Source organism: Chiloscyllium plagiosum, unplaced genomic scaffold, assembly GCF_037043375.1.
Source record: "Chiloscyllium plagiosum isolate Xiang-an unplaced genomic scaffold, Cpla_swu_hap1 HiC_scaffold_3, whole genome shotgun sequence".
NCBI classification, from domain to species: domain Eukaryota; kingdom Metazoa; phylum Chordata; class Chondrichthyes; order Orectolobiformes; family Hemiscylliidae; genus Chiloscyllium; species Chiloscyllium plagiosum.
This window is the reverse complement of record NW_028270141.1, coordinates 101,347,525-101,367,670: the sequence shown is the minus strand read 5'-3', so window position 1 is coordinate 101,367,670 and position 20,146 is coordinate 101,347,525.

The window sequence follows — 20,146 nt, the reverse complement described above, 5'->3', positions numbered from 1 at the left end:
AGCCATAAAATGTGTCACTGACTTGCAGCAAGTGACAGTATAGAAATCAAATAAATCAAGCTGCTTCCAGCAGACTGGGCAGAATGATGTGACACAAGTCAATGAGAGGCAGGATTGTGAAATGAGGTATGCAAGTGGCAAATCTGATAAAAGTGCAGATTAATCTATGTCACTTCTCACTAGCACATTCAGATTTTATTTTTTCCCTGTTCAGCTTTTGAGCTATGACCAGGTACCTGGCATCTCCAGCAACAACACACAAGGTTAGTTAGTCAATGAACACTCCAACTTCATATTTCTTCTAATCTTCTCATTTTCTGCTCCAATCAGAAAATGACAGTTGAATATCTTGCCCACCCCCAAGTCATCTGTTCGTGAGATTAACATTTTTCTACGGTTTTCAGTGTTTTGCTTAATGGTTAGAAGTGTCACATTATGGATTACAGTCAGGGAATTGTCCAAAGCATCACTTTTTAACATATTTTCTGCTGACAAGTATGGAATACTGTCCAAGACACCTTATGTTTAAGGATTACATGAAATTGGGTGCAGAGACCAATGCTGCTTCTCTTCTTAGGCAGTCCCTCAGCAACCTGAGAGTTCAGACATGGCTGATATATTCACTGCAGGATCTGCAGACTCTGCCACATGTGGCATAAAGATTTGGGTAGATAGTTTGTTTGGAGGTTTGTGTACTGCCTCCAATGCCTCAACTTCATCTCTGCAGGTTTCAGCTGAAGCTTTTAACTATGGGTGGCAAAGTTAATGTTGAGGTGCCTGAACTCCAGAGCTATAATGACAGTGTGGTATTCAGGCCTGTCAATGTCCTGGTTGTTCTTGCATGGCTATTGGTGCTTTGACTGTTACATTCCAGCAAATGAATACCATATAAAGAACTTTCCCCAACCAGCGCAATTAGCAGAATCTCAGTTTCAACCCGTGATTGTGGTTAGTTTTATAGGCGGGACCTTATGTGGGTAACTTGAATCTTGAAGCAGAGAGAAAAAAATTTGCCTAAAACAAGAGCAAAAGTAGTTTTGGGCATGAAACACATTTTATCAACATGTGATCTTTCACATTGATTTGGCTAATTTTGCATGATTCAACCATAACTAGAAGTGATCTCATTAAAACATACAAGATTCTGAAGAGGCTCTTTATACACTCTAAATGGTTAACTTTTCATCAAGTCTGTCCACTTGGGAGCAGTTCCTTACTCTCTGATGTTTGGCTAGACTTGGGTACAATGCTTTTCTTTCATATCAGTTTGTATCTTTAGCTGACAAGGCACTTTTAGTTATTAGGTAAAAACAATGATTGCAGATGTTGGAAACCAGAGTCCAGATTAGAATGGTGCTGGAAGAGCACAGCAGTTCAGGCAGCATCCGAGGAGCAGTAAAATCAACGTTTCGGGCAAAAGCCCTTCATCAGAAATACAGGCAGAGAGCCTGAAGGGTGGAGAGATAAATGAGAGGAGGGTGGATGGGGAGAAAGAAGCATAGAGTACAATAGGTGAGTGGGGGAGGGGGATGAAGGTGATAGGTCAGGGGAGGGGGGAGTGGATAGGTGGAAAAGAAGATAGGCAGGTAGGACAAGTCATGGGGACAGTGCTGAGCTGGAAGTTTGGAACTAGGGTGAGGTGGAGGAAGGGGAAATGAGGAAGCTGTTGAAGTCCACATTGATGCCCTGGGGTTGAAGTGTTCCGAGGCGGAAGATGAGGCGTTCTTCCTCCAGGCGTCTGGTGGTGAGGGAGCGGCGGTGAAGGAGGCCCAGGACCTCCATGTCCTTGGCAGAGTGGGAGGGGGAGTTGAAATGTTGGGCCACAGGGCGGTTTGGTTGATTGGTGCGAGTGTCCCAGAGATGTTCCCTAAAGCGCTCTGCTAGGAGGCGTCCAATCTCCCCAATGTAGAGGAGACTGCATCGGGAGCAACGGATACAATAAATGATATTAGTGGATGTGCAAGTAAAACTTTGATGGATGTGGAAGGCTCCTTTAGGGCCTTGGATAGAGGTGAGGGAGGAGGTGTGGGCGCAGGTTTTGCAATTCCTGCAGTGGCTGGGGAAGGTGCCAGGATGGGAGGGTGGGTTGTAGGGGAGGCGTGGACCTGACGAGGTAGTCACGGAGGGAACGGTCTTTGCGGAAGGCGGAAAGGGGTGGAGAGGGAAATACAGTAGCGCCTTAATTTACGAACTTAATCCATTCCGGGACCCAGTTCACGAACTGAAAAGTTCGCGAACTGAAGCAATTTTCCCTTTATTCGGATATTCAAAGCGCACGTAGCAAAGCAAAACAATGACAATGAAACCATGGGCTTTTTGCGTTCACACCTTGAACTTCGTATGTACATTGAAGCAAAATTTTCTGTACAATCCTGTTCGTAAACCGATTTTTTTGTGAACGGGGTCATTTGTATGTTGAGGTGCTACTGTATATCCCTGGTGGTGGGGTCCGTTTGGAGGTGGCGGAAATGTCGGCAGATGATTTGGCTTATGCGAAGGTTGGTAGGGTGGAAGGTGAGCACCTAGGGCGTTCTGCCCTTGTTACGGTTGGAGGGGTGGGGTCTGAGGGCGGAGGTGCGGGATGTGGACGAGATGCGTTGGAGGGCATCTTTAACCACATGGGAAGGGAATTTGCGGTCTCTGAAGAAAGAGGCCATCTGGTGTGTTCTGTGGTGGAACTGGTCCTCCTGGGAGCAGATACGGCGGAGGCGGAGGAATTGGGAATACAGGATGGCATTTTTGCAGGAAGTAGGGTGGGAAGAGGTTAATCCAGGTAGCTGTGGGAGTTGGTGGGTTTGTAAAAAATGTCGGTTGTCATTAACGGAGATGGGGGGGTTCAGGAAGGGAGAGAGGTGTCAGAGATGGTACAGGTAAATTTAAGGTCAGGGTGGAATGTGTTGGTGAAGTTGATGAATTGCTCAACCTCCTCGCGGGAGCACGAGGTGGTGCCAATGCAGTCATCAATGTAGCGGAGGAAGAGGTGGAGAGTGGTGCCGGTGTAATTATGCAAAATGGACTGTTCTACGTAGCTAACAAAGAGACAGGCATAGCTGGGCCCATACAGGTGCACATGGCTACCCCTTTGGTCTGGAGGAAGTGGGAGGATTCAAAGGAGAAATTGTTAAGGGTGAGGACCAGTTCGGCCAGATGAATGAGAGTGTCGGTGGAAGGATACTGTTGGGGACATCAGGAGAGGAAAAAAATGAGGGCTTGGAGGCCCTGGTCATGGCGGATGGAGGTGTAGAGGGATTGGATATCCATGGTGAAGATGAGGCATTGGGGGCCAGGGAAACGGAAGTCTTGGAGGTGGAGGGCGTGTGTGGTGTCTCGAATGTATGTGGGGAGTTCCTAGACTAGGGGGGATAGGACAGTGTCGAGGTAGGTAGAAATGAATTCAGTGGGGCAGGAGCATGCTGAGACAATGGGTCGGCCAGGGTGGTCAGGCTTGTGGATCTTGGGAAGGAGGTAGAACCGGGCAGTGCGGGGTTCCCGGACTATGAGGTTGGAAGCTGTGGGTGGGAGATCTCCTGAGGTGATGAGGTTCTGTATGGTCTTGGAGATGATAGTTTGGTGATGGGAGTGGGGTCATGGTTGAGGAGGCGGTAGGGAGAGGTGTCCTCGAGTTGGCATTTGGCTTCAGCGGTGTAGAGGTCAGTGCGCCAGACTATCACTGCACCCCCTTTATCTGCTGGCTTGGTGGTGAGGTCTGGATTGGAGCAGAGGGATTGGAGAGCTGTGCATTGTGAGGGTGAGAGGTTGGAGTCGGGGAGGGGGGTAGACAGGTTGAGGCAGTTAATGTCCCAGCGACAGTTGGAAATGAAGAGGTCGAGGGCAGATAATAGGCCAGCGCGGGGTATCCAGGTGGATGAATGTTTTGGAGGTGGGCAAAGGGGTCCTCGGAAGGTGGGTGGGAATCCTGATTGTGAAAATATGCTCGGAGGCGGAGGCGACGGAAGAAGTGTTCGGCGTCACGGCGTGTATTAAATTCATTGATGTGTGGATGAAGGGGGATGAAGGTGAGTCCTTTGCTGAGGATTGATCGTTCGTCCTCAGTGAGGGGGAGGTCTGGGGGGATGGTGAAAACTCGGCAGGACTGGGAGCTGGGATCTGGTGTAGGTGTGGAGCTGGGAGTGGAGGCGGAGTCTGAAACTGGAGTGGGTGTGGTGGTGGGGGGAATGGGGTGGAGTCATGAGCAGGGGTGATGTTCCCCTCAGGGTTCTGGGGGGCGGGGATGGTGACAGTGGGATCTGTGGGGAGCATGTCAGCAGAATGCAGGTGAGTGGCGTTGGTGGGGGCAGAAGTGGTGGTGACCACGGCAGTGGGGAGGGGGTGGGGGGGCGGAAGTCACTGAGCGTGTGACATCAGCAATGATGTGAGGGCCGGAAGTTATTAGCATCACAAGTGCTAATTTTCAAGGTTTATTCCCTTATTTCAAATACAGTTTTTCATCTCCAAACACAATAGCTTTGTTCAATAGCATTTTCTGGCAAAACAAGTTTCCTATAGAATAACACTTCAGCTATTTTAATAGACATTAGTGGTTCTCTCATTGCTATGTCCTCAACTTTCAAGGTGTGATGTCAATTTGGTCAAGACAATTTGTGTACTAATTTGCTATGAAGAAACATACTTTCTAACAAGGCAAATGGGGCTTTGGTTGAACGCTTCATTCGAAAGAATGATAATGCAGCAATGCTTAATACGACACTGAAGCCTGATACTGAATGATGTGCTTGGAATGGATCTTGGTTTCATGACTTGTTGACTGAGAGATAGGACTGCTGCTATTGAGGCCAGCTAATCCTTCAGGAACTGTAGTCTCAGGCTTCACCTTGGGAAATGTCTAAGGCAGACAGAATTGTTATATGACCATCATTATGAAAGTGCTGAAGCAAAGTGATAATAATATTTCCATTCAAAATCTTACAGCATGAAATAAAAAAGTTAGAAATGAAATTTAGCCTTGACCTTATCAAAAGTTATGCAGAAGTTCAGTGATATGTGCTGTGATATTAATTAATGTTTGTTTTCCCATAAGCTATCACTTGCTGACAGGGCTATATTAATAGCAGCCACATGTTTGTGTGAGAAGAAAATAAATGCACTGCTAAAAACTGCAGCACTATCATCAAGGTATAGTTCACTATAAAGGATCTTTATGATCGTCACAAAAAGCAAAGGTCCCCGGGAGAGAAAAAAATAAACAGCTTCATTTTACTTACCTAAAGAAGAATGTATAGGATTAAAATTATACAGTGGCATCATGGTAATGTCATTGGATTAATAATCCAGAGGCTCAGACTAATACACTGGAGACTAAGGTTCAAACTGTACCACGTCAACAGGAATTAAAATCTATTGTTGGTAACCATTGTTGTAAGCATCACTAATGTCTTTTAGGGAAGGAAATCTGATCTTTTCTTAAATTCATTTACTGGATGTAAGAGTCACTGACTAGGCCAGCGTTTATTGCCCATCTCTAATTGCTATTGAGCAGGTAGTAGTGCGAGCCTCCTTCAATAGCCCCGTCCATGTTGTGTAATCAGACAAACAGAGCTATTAAAGACCTCTAGAATTAAACCAGCAACAGTGTTGGAGTGGTTGTAGATACGGTTTCAAGTCAGGATTGTACAGGTAGTTCTCCAATAACGTGCGTTTATTAAACGCTATTTGGCTGTAACCCGATTAGTGAATTGTGGATTTTTTTTTATAAGGCAAACTCTTGTTCTCTGTTACGTGATTCCATCCCCGGCAATTTCCTGAACAGCAAAACCTAGCCACAGGAGCCTCGGTCTGCAAAATGCAAATTCAGTGTGTTCAGCTAAACCAGGAGTGCAATCAGCTCTGCAATCCTTGAAACCTAGCTTGAAACTGGGAATTGTAGTCTACATTTAGAAAGAACTTTATTTCAAACGGGGGGGAGAGAATCTTGAGGAGGGCTGGACTTCCACATCGGCATCATATGGTCAGTTGGCTTGCATGCTTTCTGGTGATGTGCTTTATGAAAGGTACAGTGCTATAGTCAGTGATTTGAGTGTTAAAGTGTTAAATTTACTGTATTATTACATTAAAATATATGATTTAAAGATTTACTTAGACAGTGCTATCGTTTGTGCTAGGCTAACTACTATTTATGTTTTGATTTTACTGATTATTATTAGTGGTTTGTCCCTAACCCTGTTATTGCCATAGGCCCCATTATTATATTGCGTGATTTTCTAAAACATGGTGTTGCACAGCAACGCAATTACCGCGTTAAAGCAGAACGACCTGCATGTGGTTTGGAATGGTGATGTTCCCATGCATCTGCCGCCCTTGTCCTCCTTGATAGTCGGGGTCACAGATTTGTAAGATGCTGTGTGAAGAGCCTGAGGGAGATTTTTGCAGTGCAACTTATAGATGGTATGACGGGTTTGTGATGCAGAGTGACACCAACAGTGTGGGTTCGATTCTTGCATCGGCTGAGGTTACCATGCAGGGCCCACCTTCTCAACTTCTCCCCTCACCTGAGAGGTGGTGATCCTCAGGTTAAAGCACCACCAGTTCTCTCACTTTCTGACAGGAGAGCAGCCCTCTGATCCGTTAGGCCAACGGTGACTTCACACTGCTCCCACTGTATGTCAAAGGTGGAAGGAGTGAATACTGAAGGAGTTTGATGCAGTGCCAATCAAGGGGATAGTTTGTCCTGCATGGTATAAAGCTTCTTGAATGTTGCTGGATCTGCACCCATCCAACCACGTGGGGAGTATTCCATCAGAATCCTGACAAGTGCCTCGTAGATGGTGGAACACTTTGGGGGGGTCAGGAGGTGAGTTACTTGCTGCTGTATGCCTAGTGTCTGACCTGCTCTTGCAACCATTGTATTTATGCAGCTGGTCCAATTCATTTTCTGGTCAATGGTAAAGCCCCATGTGTTGGTAGTGTGTATTTTGCAATGTTTTTGCCATTGATTACAAGCAGTGATGTTTGGATTCTCTCTTGGCGGAGATGGTCATTGTTGGGCATGCTGTAGCACAAATTTACTTGCTACTGATTAGCCCAAGCCTGATTTTTTTTTGTTCATTCAGTGAATGTGGGCTTCGCTGGCTAGACCAATATTTATTGCCCATCCCTAGTTACCTTGGAGAAGATGGTGGTGAGCTGCTTTCTTGAACCAATGCAGTCCTTTTGCTTTAGGCACAACCACAATGTTATCAGTGAAGGAGCTCTAGGACTTTGACCCAGTGGCATTGAAGGAACTGTGATATATTTGCAAGTTAGGGTGGTGAGTAGCTTGCTAGAGAACTTTTAGATGTTGATGTTCCATGCGTCTGCTGCCCTTGTCCTCTGAGATGGTAGTGGCCATGAGTTTGAAATGTGCTGCCTCAGGCGTCTTGGTGAATGTAGCATAGGACCTGCTGCACTTGAACAAGTGCATCTAAGCAGTCAGATATGATAAATCATAACAAGCAACTGTGAATGCTGGAAATCTGAAACAAGAACAGAAATTACTACAGAAACTCAGTGTCTGTGGAAATTGAGTTAACTATTTCAGTTCTAGTGATCCCATACAGAATCAAAGGCAAGCATGGTCTTCTACATTGTGCAACCATCAACGAACATCTCAACTTTGATTTATAATGCAAGGAAGGGCATGGATCAGGAGCTGAAGATTGTTGATCCTTGGATACTACTCTGAGGAACTCCTGCAGAGATATCCTGGAGCTGAGATGATCAGATCCATTAAGTACAACCATCTTCCTTTGTGCCAGGTATGACTCCTACTAGTGTTGAATTTTTCCCATTGAATCCAGTTTTGCGAGGGCTCCTTAATGATGAACTCGGTCAACTACTGCCTTGGTGTCAAGGGCAGTCCTTTTCATCTTAACTTTGGAAAACAGTTTCTTTTCCATATTTGGTCCAAGGCTGTCACGAGGTCAGGCAATGAATGGGCTGACAAGACCCAAACTGAACATTAGTAAGCAGGGATTTCTTTAGTAAGAGTCACTTGATATCACTACTGAAAACTCCTTCCATCATTTTGCTCATGACTTAAGTGTAGACTGAAAGGGTCAGATTGAACTTGTCCTTTCTTTTGAAAACATTTTATTTTTATTCATTTGTGTGTTTTGGGCATTGCTGGCTGGGCCTAGTTGAGGAGGTGATAGTGAGCTGCCATTTTGAATCACTGCAGTCCATGTGTTATTGACACATGAAACCTTTAGGGAGGGAGTTCCAGGAATTTGACCCATCGACACTGAAGGAATAATGATATATTTCCAAACCAGAATGGTGAATGGCTTGGGGGGGGGATCTTGCAGCTAGTGATGTTTCCTTGTATCTGCTGCCTTTGTTCTTCTGGATGGTGGTGGTCGTGAGTTTGGAAGGTGCTGTCTAAGAAGTTTTGATGAATTTCTGCACTGCATCTTGTTGATGGTACGCTGCTCCTACTGAGCGTCGGTGGTGGAAGGAGTGTATATTTGTGGGTACGGTACCGATTTAAGTAGGAAGCTTATTCTTGGATGGTGTCAAGTTTCTTGAATGTTGTTGGAGCTGCACTCATCCAGGTAAGTGGGCAGTATTCCATCACATTCCTGACATGTGCCTTGTAAATGGTTAACAGGCTTTGGGGAGTCAGGAGATGAGTTACTCGCCACAGTATTCTTAGCCTCTGATCTGCTCTTGCAGCCACTGTTTATGTGTAGCTGGTTCAGTTCTGCCTAATGGTAACTCTCAGGATGTTGATAGTCGGATATTCAATCTTTGCGATGCTATTGAGTATCAATGGGCAATGGCTAGATTCTCTCTTATAGGCGATTGTCATTGCCTGGCATTTGTGTGGCATACATATTGCTTTCTACTTACCAGCTCAAACCTGAATATTGTCCATCCCTTGCTGCATTTGGACATGGACTGTTTCAATATCTCAAGAATTGTGAATGGTGCAGAACATTGTGCAATTTTCAGCAAATATCCCCATATCTGACCTTAGGGCAGAGGGAAGGCCATTGATGAAGCAGCTGAAGGTGTTTGGGCCTATGACAATAATAGAATCATACGGTAGAGAAAAGGACCTTTGGCCCATCAAATCTTTCCTGCCAAAAATATATTACTAACGTCACTAATCCTACTTTATCACACTAGGCCCATAACCTTGATTGTTATTACACTTCAAGTGCTCGTCCAAATGCATTTTAAACACTGTGAGCTTTCTTGCCTTCACGATCCACCCAGACAGTGCATTCTGAATGCCTACTATCCTCTGGGGGAAAAAGATTTTCCTTAAATCCCCTCTAAACCTCCTGCCTTTCACTTTAAAATTACATCCCCTTATTATTGACTCTGAGGAACTCTTCCAGCAATGTCCTGGAGCTGAGATGACAACCTCCAACAAACACAACAATCTTAATTTATACCAGATATGTCTAATCAATAAAAAGTTTTCTCTGATTCCCATTAACTCTAATTTTTCTAGCAGTCCTTGTTGCCACATTCAAATACAGTTTTGTTGCCAATGGTAATCACTCTCACTTCACCTCTGGAATTCAGCTGCTCATCCATTTTTGAACAAAAGCTGTAATAAGCTATGAAATTAAGTGGCACTTGTGGAACCCAAACTGGGCATCATCGAGTAGGTTATTGCTGAACAAGTGCTGCTTAATAGCACTTAAGGTTAGACCCCATCTACCACCCCCTGAGAAAAAGAACAGGAAATGACATCACCAACCCAAAGAAACCCAAACATGTAAATAGAAAGCAGGAATTATCAGCAGTACTTCACTTGGAGCCCCACTGAAGATGTTACCTGGCAGTGTGACAAAGCGTCTGGAAATTAACCTTCCAGCTCAACGAACAAACCAACATCCAGAACCTCAACCTGAGCTACAAATCTTCTCAAAACTTGCTAATTTCTTGATATATGGTGTGAATTGAATTAGTTAAAGACTGGTGTCTGTTATGCTGGTGACCACTGGAAAAGGCTGAGATCAATTATCTATTTGACCCTTCTGGCTAAAGATTGTTGCAAATGTTTCAGCCTTATCTATTGTACTGATGTTCTGGCTTCCTTCCTCAACATTGGGGATGGGGATATTTGCGGAGTCTCCTCCTTCTCCTTCTGTTTGAGATCTGATTATCTATCTTCAACAAAGCTTTCCAAACTCACAATTTCTACTATTTGGAAGGACAAGGACAGTAAATAAATGGGAATGCCACCAGCTACAAGTTTCTTTCCATGTCCCCAACAATCTTGTCTTGGAAATATGTTACTGTCTCTGGATCAAAATCTTGGAACTTGACAACAGAACTGTGAGAGTCCCTGTACCCCTGCACAGCAGTAGTTCAAGAAGGCACCACCTTCTCCAGAGCACTTTGCAATGACAATAAATGCTGGCCCAGTCAATGATATCCACCTCAATGAATAAAGTAAGGTTAAAAAACATGTAAGGGCTTAGTCAGAGTTAGAAATTCATTGCAGTATTTCCAAAACAAAACTATTACAAATCGGAGAGGATTGACATACATAGTTTTTGGGAGCTTTGCTAACGCCTCAGAAACTGGCAATAAATAGCTCAAGTTAACTGTCAGTTAATGCCCTTACCTAACTGTTACTATAATATTAAGATACCATCCTGTTTAATTTGCTGGTATTTTCAATATTTCAGAGATAAAGATTTTGGTATTCTTCGACCATGTTTTCACTGATTCCCAGTTTGAGTTCAATTTCTTCCAAAGGCAAAATCTAACATTGCTCCTCAACAGTACAGTGTACATTTACATATACTTTATGCTGTCGCTGAAAAACAAGTAGTATTACAATTTCTGAGTAACCTTGCAGATTTAGACCTAAATAATGGAAGAAAATCTGTACAGCTAGCAAACACATCAGAGAGAGGCAGCGTACTCTGAGAGGGTGTGGTTACAGCTATTAAGAAGATAATAATAATGGTGGCATGACAGACCACTGACAAGTGGCTAGATAAAGTGGTTGGATGTGGGTGTGAGCTAGTAATCAGACAGCTTCTAATCTCAGCCACATCTTTGCAGAAAGCGTGAATGAAGACCATATTTCTTCACAAGGAGAAAGTGAAATTGTATAGAATTATACTACAAAGGGTCTTAAAAAAGGAGCTAGAAAGATTGCTGGTGCATTAGTTTGGAATGAAAGAAGATGTAACTCCTTTATTCAAACAGAAAGGGGGTCAAGGTAGGGAACTACAGGCCTTAGCTGAACACTGCTCATAAGGAAAATACTGTTATTCAAGTTATAGCAGGACCTTTAGATAAGTCCAAGGAAATCAGGCAAAGTCAGCATGGATTTGTGAAAAGGAAGTCACGTTTAACCAAACTATTGGAGTTCGTTGAGGAAGTAAATTGTGCTGTACATAAAGGGAAAACTGATGTACTGCAGTTAGATTTGCAGAAGCTCTTGAGAAAGTGCCACAAAGGTCACTGCAGAAATGATCAGTTTATGGTGTAAGGGGTAACATCTGAGCATAGATAGAAGACTGCCTGGCTAACAGGAAGCAGAAAGTAGGCATAAATGGATCTTTTTCAGATTGGCAAGATGTAGTGAGTAGTGTGCTATAGGGATTAATGCTGAGTCCTCAATTGTACACAATTTATATAAATGACTTGGATGAAGGATTGGAAGGTATAGTTGTTAAACTCACTGATTATGTAAGGGTAATTAGGAAAGTAAGTTCTGAGAAGGACATAAGGCGGCTATAAAAAGATACTGACTAGTTACATGAGTGTGTTGCTGGAAAAGCGCAGCAGGTCAGGCAGCATCTTCAGGAAGGCTCATGCCCGAAACGTCGATTCTCCTGCTCCTTGGATGCTGCCTGACCTGCTGCGCTTTTCCAGCAACACATTTTCAGCTCTGATCTCCAGTATCTGCAGTCCTCACTTTCTCCTAGTTACATGAGTGGACAAAGATGTAAAAAATTCAGTATATAATGTGATTCAGAGAGATTTGGTGACTGGTGAGTGAATCGCAAATACAGCAAATAAGAAAACTGATAAAATACTATCATTTATTGTGAGAGGAATTGAATACAATGTAGAAAGACTATGTTTCAGTTATACAGGGCCACATTTGGAGTACTGTCTCCCATGTTGGTCACTTATTTAGGGAAGGATATAAATGTGTTCAGTGAAGACTTATTAGACTAATACCAGAATGAGTAGGTTGTGTTTTGAGGAAAGGTTGGGCAAGCTAGACTTGTACCGAATGGAAAATAGAATAGTAAGAGGTGACTTTGATTGAAACGTTTAAAAGATCCTAAGGGCTCTTGCCAGGGTGGATATGAAGAGGATGTCTCCACTTATGGGAGAATCTAGAACTAGGGGTTTTTGTTGAAAAGCCAGGGATTGTCTATTTAAAACAGGTAATGCAGATTTTATTTTACAATCAGACCAACCATGATCTTATTGAATGGCAGAGCAGGCTGAAGAGACTGAATGGCCAATCCTGTTTCTTGTTTATATTCCACATGTGAATCATTCTCCGGGTAAAGGGAATTCTCCTAATTTCTTACAGAATTTGCTGGTGATTCTGTTAAATGGCTGGCACATGGTTCTGGTCTCCCCACAAATGGAAGCATTTTCTCCACATGTACCCTATCTGACTGTTTCATAATCAGAAAGATCTCCAAGCAGGCTTCCACTCGGCCTTTTCCAATCTATAGGAGACTTGCAACCTTTTTTTAATTCATTTTGTGGGATATGGGCATCGCTGGCTGGGCCAGCATTTATTGCCCACCCCTAGTTGCCCTTGAGAAGGTGGTGGTGAGCTATCTTTTTCAACTGCTGCAGACCACCTGCTGAGGGTTAACCCATCATGCTATTAGGGAGGGAATTCCAGGACTTTGGCCCAGCAACTGTGAAGGAATGCTGAAATATTTCCAATTCAGGATGGTGAGTGACTTGGAGGAGAACTTGAAGGTGGTGGTGTTCCCATATATCAGCTGCCCTCATCCTTCTAGATGGAAGTTTTCATGGGTTTGAAAGATTCTGTCTGAGGGTCTTTGGTGAATTTCTGCAGTGCATCGTGTAGATAATACACACTGCTGCTACTGAGTGATGGTGGTGGAAGGAGTGGATATTTGTGGATACAGTGCCTATCAAGCAGTCTGCTATGTCCTGGATAGTGTCAAGCTTCTCGTTGCACCACTTAGTTTTGATAACAACTGTGGAAATCCCCGTTGCTCCTTCTCCAATGCTTTTGTATAAGAATATAAGAAATAGGATTGTGTGCTCTGCCAACAGCCACTCCACCATTGAATATGATCATGTCTGATCTTCAAAGTCAACTCCACTTTGCCAACTTTTTTCCCAATCCCATGGCTCACTGAGAATCCATCTCAGCAATTTATATTCAATGATGGAATATCTACAATCTGCTGTAGTAGAGAATTTCAAAGATTCATCACTTTTGATAAAAGAAAATTCTCTTCATTTGAGTCTTAAATTATCATTGACACCGATATTGTGCCCACAACAGAGGATGCAACCTCTCACAGCTTACTCTTCAGAATCTGACACGTTTTCAATGAAAAACCTCTCATTCTTCTAAACTTCAGTGAATATATGAATCTTGTAAATTGGATAAATTAATCTGGAGACCAGAACTGTACAAATAGAGTCTAAATTAAGACTTGATACAAGTTTCAAATAATATCCCTGCCTTTTAGTTTCTCCAGAAATTAACCTTTTTTAGTTGCATATTTTACTGTCTTATTAACTTGCATTGCTACGTTTGATGATTTATGAATGTGTATTCCTAGATCCCTTTGCTCCCCAACCCTATTTGAACCCTTATTTTCCAAGGACTACCGTACAATTATCCAGATAGAGAATAATTTGACATTTACACACCTCATGGGATGAGGGCATCCCTGGCTAGGCAGGTATTTATTTCCCATCCCCAATTTCCCAGAGGGCAGTTGAGAGTCAACCATATTGCTGTGGGTCTGGAGTCACACGTAGGCCAGGTAAGAATGACAGTTTTCTTCCCCAAAGGGCATTAATGAACCAGATGGGTTTTTCCAACTATTGATTCACAGTCATCATTAGACTCTTGATTCCAGATTTTTAAAAAAATTAAATTCAAATTCTACCATCTGCTGTGACAGGATTTGAACATTACCTGGGTCACTAGATTAAAGGTCCAATGATAATACCACTAGGGCATCACCTTCCCATTAACAAAGATTCTAAACCTGTCCATCTCACTAACCTACAAATTGGATTGGTGATTTTTAGCTGGGTAGCCAGTTTTCTGTCCATTCAGCATCTTGCTTCCTGATTTCACATTTTCTAGTCTTAGTCATGAGTCTACTATGAGTTGACAAAGACACCTTGAAAATCCAAATTTGTTACATTATCTTGTCTTCTCTTTCTGTTAAGTCTCCAAATAATTCAATCAGCTTGATGAAACATGACTTTTGCTTTTGATATCTGTAATGATTTTTCTTTTATTTCTAATTTCTAAATGTATTTCTATTACATTTCTGAGTACAGAGCTATAATCCTTCCTGCTACCAATGTTAAACTAAGTTAAAAATCACACAACACCCTGGTTATAGTCCAATAGACTGAAAACTTGTTGGATATAACCTGATGTTGTGAGATTTTTAACTTTGTCCACTCCAGTCCAACACCGTCACCTCCATATCAATGTTAAACTAACTGGTCTATAATACCCTGGACAGGTTTTATTTCCTTTTTCACATACAGGAATAACACTAGCCATGCTCTCTTCATCTGGCACAATACTGCTCTGTAATGAAATCACATAAATATAGAATAATGCTTCTAGTAACTGCTCAAGATTATTTCAATATATGCTGATGTAATATATACAGACTCAAACTTTTATTCAATGTTATCAATTTTCTCCCCCACAATACCTCCACTCCACACACATCCGCTTCTATTTAAAGACATTTAATCCTTTTGCATTTCTCATTCTAATTCAAGTGCACCCCCCCTTAGTCTTCCTGATGAATATTGGGGTAGTTATTCGGTACTTCTGCAATTCCTTTGTAATTACCTGTGGTTATTTTTAGAATTAGAATTCCTGCAGTGTGGAAACAGGCCCTACGGCCCAATAAATCCACACTGCCCCTCCAAAGACTATCCCACCTAGACCCATTACCCTACATTTCCCCTCACTAATGCACCTAACCTATACAACCCTGAACACCATGGACAATTTAGCACGAACAATTCACCTAACCTGCACATCTTTGTGGGAGGAAAACCAGAGCAGCCGGAGGAAACCCAACAGACATGGGGAGAATGTGTAAACTCCACACAGATAGTCTCCCGAGGCTGGAATCAAAGCCAGATCGCTGGCGCTGTGAGGCAGCAGTGCTAACCACTGAGCCACCATGCTGCTGTATTTTGTGCACCCTAGTCTTGCTTCTTTCAGTGGAGTTTATCTCTCCTGAAATCTACTGAGCTCTAAACAGGAAGAATCATTGTTGACCTGCTTTGATTTAACTTCTAGTGAATGATTTCTACGTAGGTAGAGCCTGCAAAGCAGGTTGAAAAAATCATATATTCTCTTTTGCCTGATAGGTTTAAGAAATAAACTACATTGTTAGTTGAAAGTACAGATTGACAATATGCACATGGGAATCCTTTGCAGCGAGATCTATCTTAGTCTTTGCACTAGTGGAGACTTGGAGGTAAGTTGAGAGCCTATACTTTAAGTCAGGGAATGGTTCATGACTTGGCACTTGAAGTGAAAAATTGTACTATAAATGCAGATGAATAGTAAATTAAATAGATTTTAAAATCATGTTTTTCATAACAACATTTGTGAAGTTATGGGAGATTAAATTCGACAACCCCAAAAGTGGGCAGAAGGATCACAGTGTGCAATTAACCTGCACCTATTGTTTGAACTGTCAACAGCCAGCCAACTTGTGCTGTTGATATATTTCAATTATTTCTGCATGCAGGTTCTATGTGCTATGCTTTTTATCGGTTACATATTTCAAGGCAAGGCCCAATATTGTTCACATCTAATACTACTTAAAGCTTTCTTGTGTCTCTTAAAAGCTGTTCATGGCAGCAAAACCATTCTAATTGTGAATTGGAAAAATCAACAATGGGCTGACCATGGGAGGGAGGGAGGGAGAGGGGGAGAGAGAACAAACACCATAGTTTTTGGATACTGTACTGGAGCTCTTGAATGTAAAAGATGCAAACAGTTTAGAGATGTCTTAAATATTTTTCAGGATCTAATGTCCCTGGATATCACACATATGGTCAGGATCCATGAACATGTTATACAAAGGTAACATCCTTTGACTGTACCACTAGCCTCACACATTGTTAAAGTGACTACAATCTACGTACTCCTCGTCAGTATTAATCAATCATATCTAGCATTCACATTCTTTGTCTCGTCCTCACCAACTTAGCACTGCTACAGTTCTCACATCTACATCTCACAGTTTGCACACACTGGAGGAAAGCCATGTCTTGATGTTTTAACCTTGTGGAGGAGACGCTGTCACCACTGTGGAAGTGGTCACTGCTGATGATGGCATCACATTTACCTCCCCTTATCCCAGTTTACTCTCATCTCACCATGTCCTCTGACTGAGCAGCTGCAGCAAGTGTAAACCTGACATCTTATTGAGCATTCTCCCTTTTTCTTCCTTAATTTTAGATAAGCATGAATGAAAACTGCCCAGTCTATCGAGGAGGAGTACATTTTTAGTAAATGTAAGAGGACACATTACATTTCAGTTGTAGGCAGCAGGGGCTAATTTGCCTTTAGGACATACTGCCACATGATGTCTACTGCAGGGGATTTGAATGAGGACTTTAAGAGCCAGGCTACAGGAAAAGGCTGATGGTTATTAGCATCCAATGTTCTTGGAGAACTGGAGTCTCAGCTGAATAAACTAAGTTCAACGTTCAGTAGTATGTAAGAATCCAACAGCAATTTGACACCAGGCTTTGCACAGATTTGGAATACAGATTTAAAACGTTTATTTAAGAGATGGGGACATTGCTGTTAGGTTAGTTGTTATTGTCCATAACCTAGTTGCCCCTTGAGATGATGATGAACTCGTGAACTGCCTTCTTGAACCACTGCAGTCTATCTGCAAATGCTGTTGGAGAGATTTTGACTCAGCAATACTTAAGGATTGATGATACATTCCCAAGTCTGGATGGTAAGTGGCTTGCAGAGGAACTTCCAGATAGTGGTGTTCCTACATAACTGCTATCTTCATCCTTCTAGATGGTAGTGGTCATGAATCTAGAAAGTGCAATTTAAGGATTGTTGGAGAATTTCTGCAGTGCCTAGAGTGTCATAGAGATGTACAGTATGGAAACAGACCCTTCGGTCCAACCCGTCCATGCCGACCAGATATCCCAACCCATCTTGTAGATGGTAGCTGAAACGACTGACCTCCAACAACCACAACCATCTTCCTTTCTTCTTTGTATGACTCCAACTGACTGAGCATTTCCCCCACTTCCCATTGACTCAGAGTAATTTCCAGAATGGGACTGGTGGCCATGTCAATTAACACACCCGCAGGCCCAAAAATGTTGTAATGTGGCCAATGTTTCAGCTACCATTATGGGCTCAAGCGCTGCCAATCATTCATTTGACTGCTGCAAAGGAAGTCCAGCCAACTAGTATAGAAGCACACATTGCTGGCATTGTGGGTCTGACACCAGTGTACATTTGAGCTTCCTGTCATCCATCTTCCAACAGATCTATTCCCTCTGGATTTGGCCTCCATGTGAGAGCCTCTTTGTACAGCTTGTCTTGCAGTGTGCAGCATCCCCCACTCATGCTCCTTTCCCAGAGGAAAGTTCATTAGTGTACCATGTCTAGGAACAAAAGGCTTGTGAACAAGACAAAGTCCTATGAGTCCATAGATTAGATTAGATTCTCTACAGTGTGGAAACAGGCCCTTCAGCCCAACAAGTCCACACCAACTCTCCAAAGAGTAGCCCACTTTCCTCTGACTAATGCACCTGACACTATGGGCAATTTAGCATGGCCAATTCACCCTGACCTGCACATCTTTGAACTGTGGGAGGAAACCCACGCAGACGTGGGGAGAATGTGCAAACTCCACACAGACAGTCGCCCGAGATTGGAATCAAACCCAGGTCCCTGGTGTTATGAGGCTGCAGTGCTAACCGCTGAGCCACCATGCCAGCCTGAGGATTTTGCTCTAGTTAGAGAGAGACAGACAACTTGGTAGGTTTAACCTGTCGGTCACGACACCTCAGGCAAAGGGAGAGGTTGTAAGGACAGTCCTTCATGGTAACCTGAGCTAGTGCACAAATTGAACCCACACTGGTAGCATCACTTTGCATCACAAACCAGCTACCCAGCCAACTGAGCTAACTGAACACTCTAAGTCAACAATAATTGTTCAGTATCAGATAGAGCACTTGCTGTAGAACACTGAAACATCTAACAAGTATAGAGGGTCACTCAATATGTGTAAAAGTCCAGTAACAAATGGAAGAAATAATTCAGCAACTAAAATGTAAATACTTAAAATAGGACTGACTGGGTGAGGACTTAAGTGGCTGGGAGAAGAATCCTTTGTCCAATTCAAACTGTACAAATTAAGAAAGCACCTAAACTGTTTGTACAGAAATTAACACCATGATCTGTCTGATACAGAGGTGAGCACTAGCCACTGTGTATAAAGATGGCATCAGGTATAACGCCCCTTGGAAGTGTAGACCTGGGTCACAGAAGCCATAGAATCATGCAGTACAGAAGAGGCCCTTTGGCCCATCAAGACTGCATTGACAAACCTACACTAGTAACAGTTCCCAGCACTTGTTATGACATTTCAAGTGCCCATCCATGTACTTTTTAAAGGTTGCAAGGTTTCCCGCTTTAACTTCAGAATTCCAAATTCAACCACCTTCTGGATGAAAAAGGTTTTCCTCTGGCTAAACCTCCTGCCTTTCACCTTAAAATTAGGCCCCCTTGTTATTGAACCTTTAACTACGGATCCATGTCCTCATAACCTTATACACCTCAATCAGGATTCCTCTCAGCCTATCCTGATCGTTTGAACATATCTAGCTTCTCTTCATAGTAAACTACTCTGTCTCAAACAACATTTCTGTATTGTGTGGTGACCAGAACTTCATGTAGTACTCCAGCTGTGAACTGACTAAAGTTTTGCATAGCTCCAACATACTCTTATAGTCTATGCCACAAATGATAAAGGCAATATGCCTTCTAACTAATTAAGGGGTACGCCTTCTTAAATATCCTATTAACCTGTCCTACCACCTTGAGGGATCTGTGGACAAGCACCCCAAGATTTCTCTAAGCTTCCTAGTGTCCTGCCATTTATTGAGTGCTCCTTTGTCTTGTTGCTTGATCCAAAATGCATCACCTTGCACTTTTCAGGGTTAAATGCCATCTGCCACTGAGATACCCATCTTACCAATCTGTCTCACAGACTTACTTATTATCCTCCCCACATTTTCTTCTATATTTTGTGTTGGTCTTCACTAGAAATGGTGCAAGTCTGGAAATGAAAGAGAGGGAGAAACTCAAGAAAATCACAATTACCAGGCGAATAGTACTGAGTAAACTGCTAGAACTGAGACTTTACAAGTTCCCAGGTCCTGATGGGGTTCATCCTAAGTTCTTAGCTCATGTATTGATTTGCATTTTCCAAAATTCATTAGATTCCTTTACATTGGAAAATAGCCAAAGTAAACTTCTTTATTCAAAAAAGGGAGGTAGAAATGGGAAACTACAGACCAGTTATCATGACATCTGTCGTAGGGAGAAAGGTTAGAAGGTTTTATTAAAGACACTTTAACAGGACATGGTGGCTCAGTGGTTAGTACTGCCAGGGTCCCAGGTTCGATTCCAGCCTCAGATGACTGTCTGTGTGGAGTTTGCACAATCCCCCCATGTCTACGTGGGTTTTTTCCAGGTGCTCTGGTTTCCTCCCACGGTCCAAAGATGTGCAGGCCAGGTGAATTGGCCATGCTAAATTGCCCAGAGTGTTAAGTGCATTAGTCAGAGGGAAATGGGTCTGGGTGGGTTACTCTTCGGAGGGTCGGTGTAGACTGTTTGGGCCAAAGGGCCTGTTTCCACACTGTAGGGAATCTAATCTAATCAGGGCATTTGTATTTC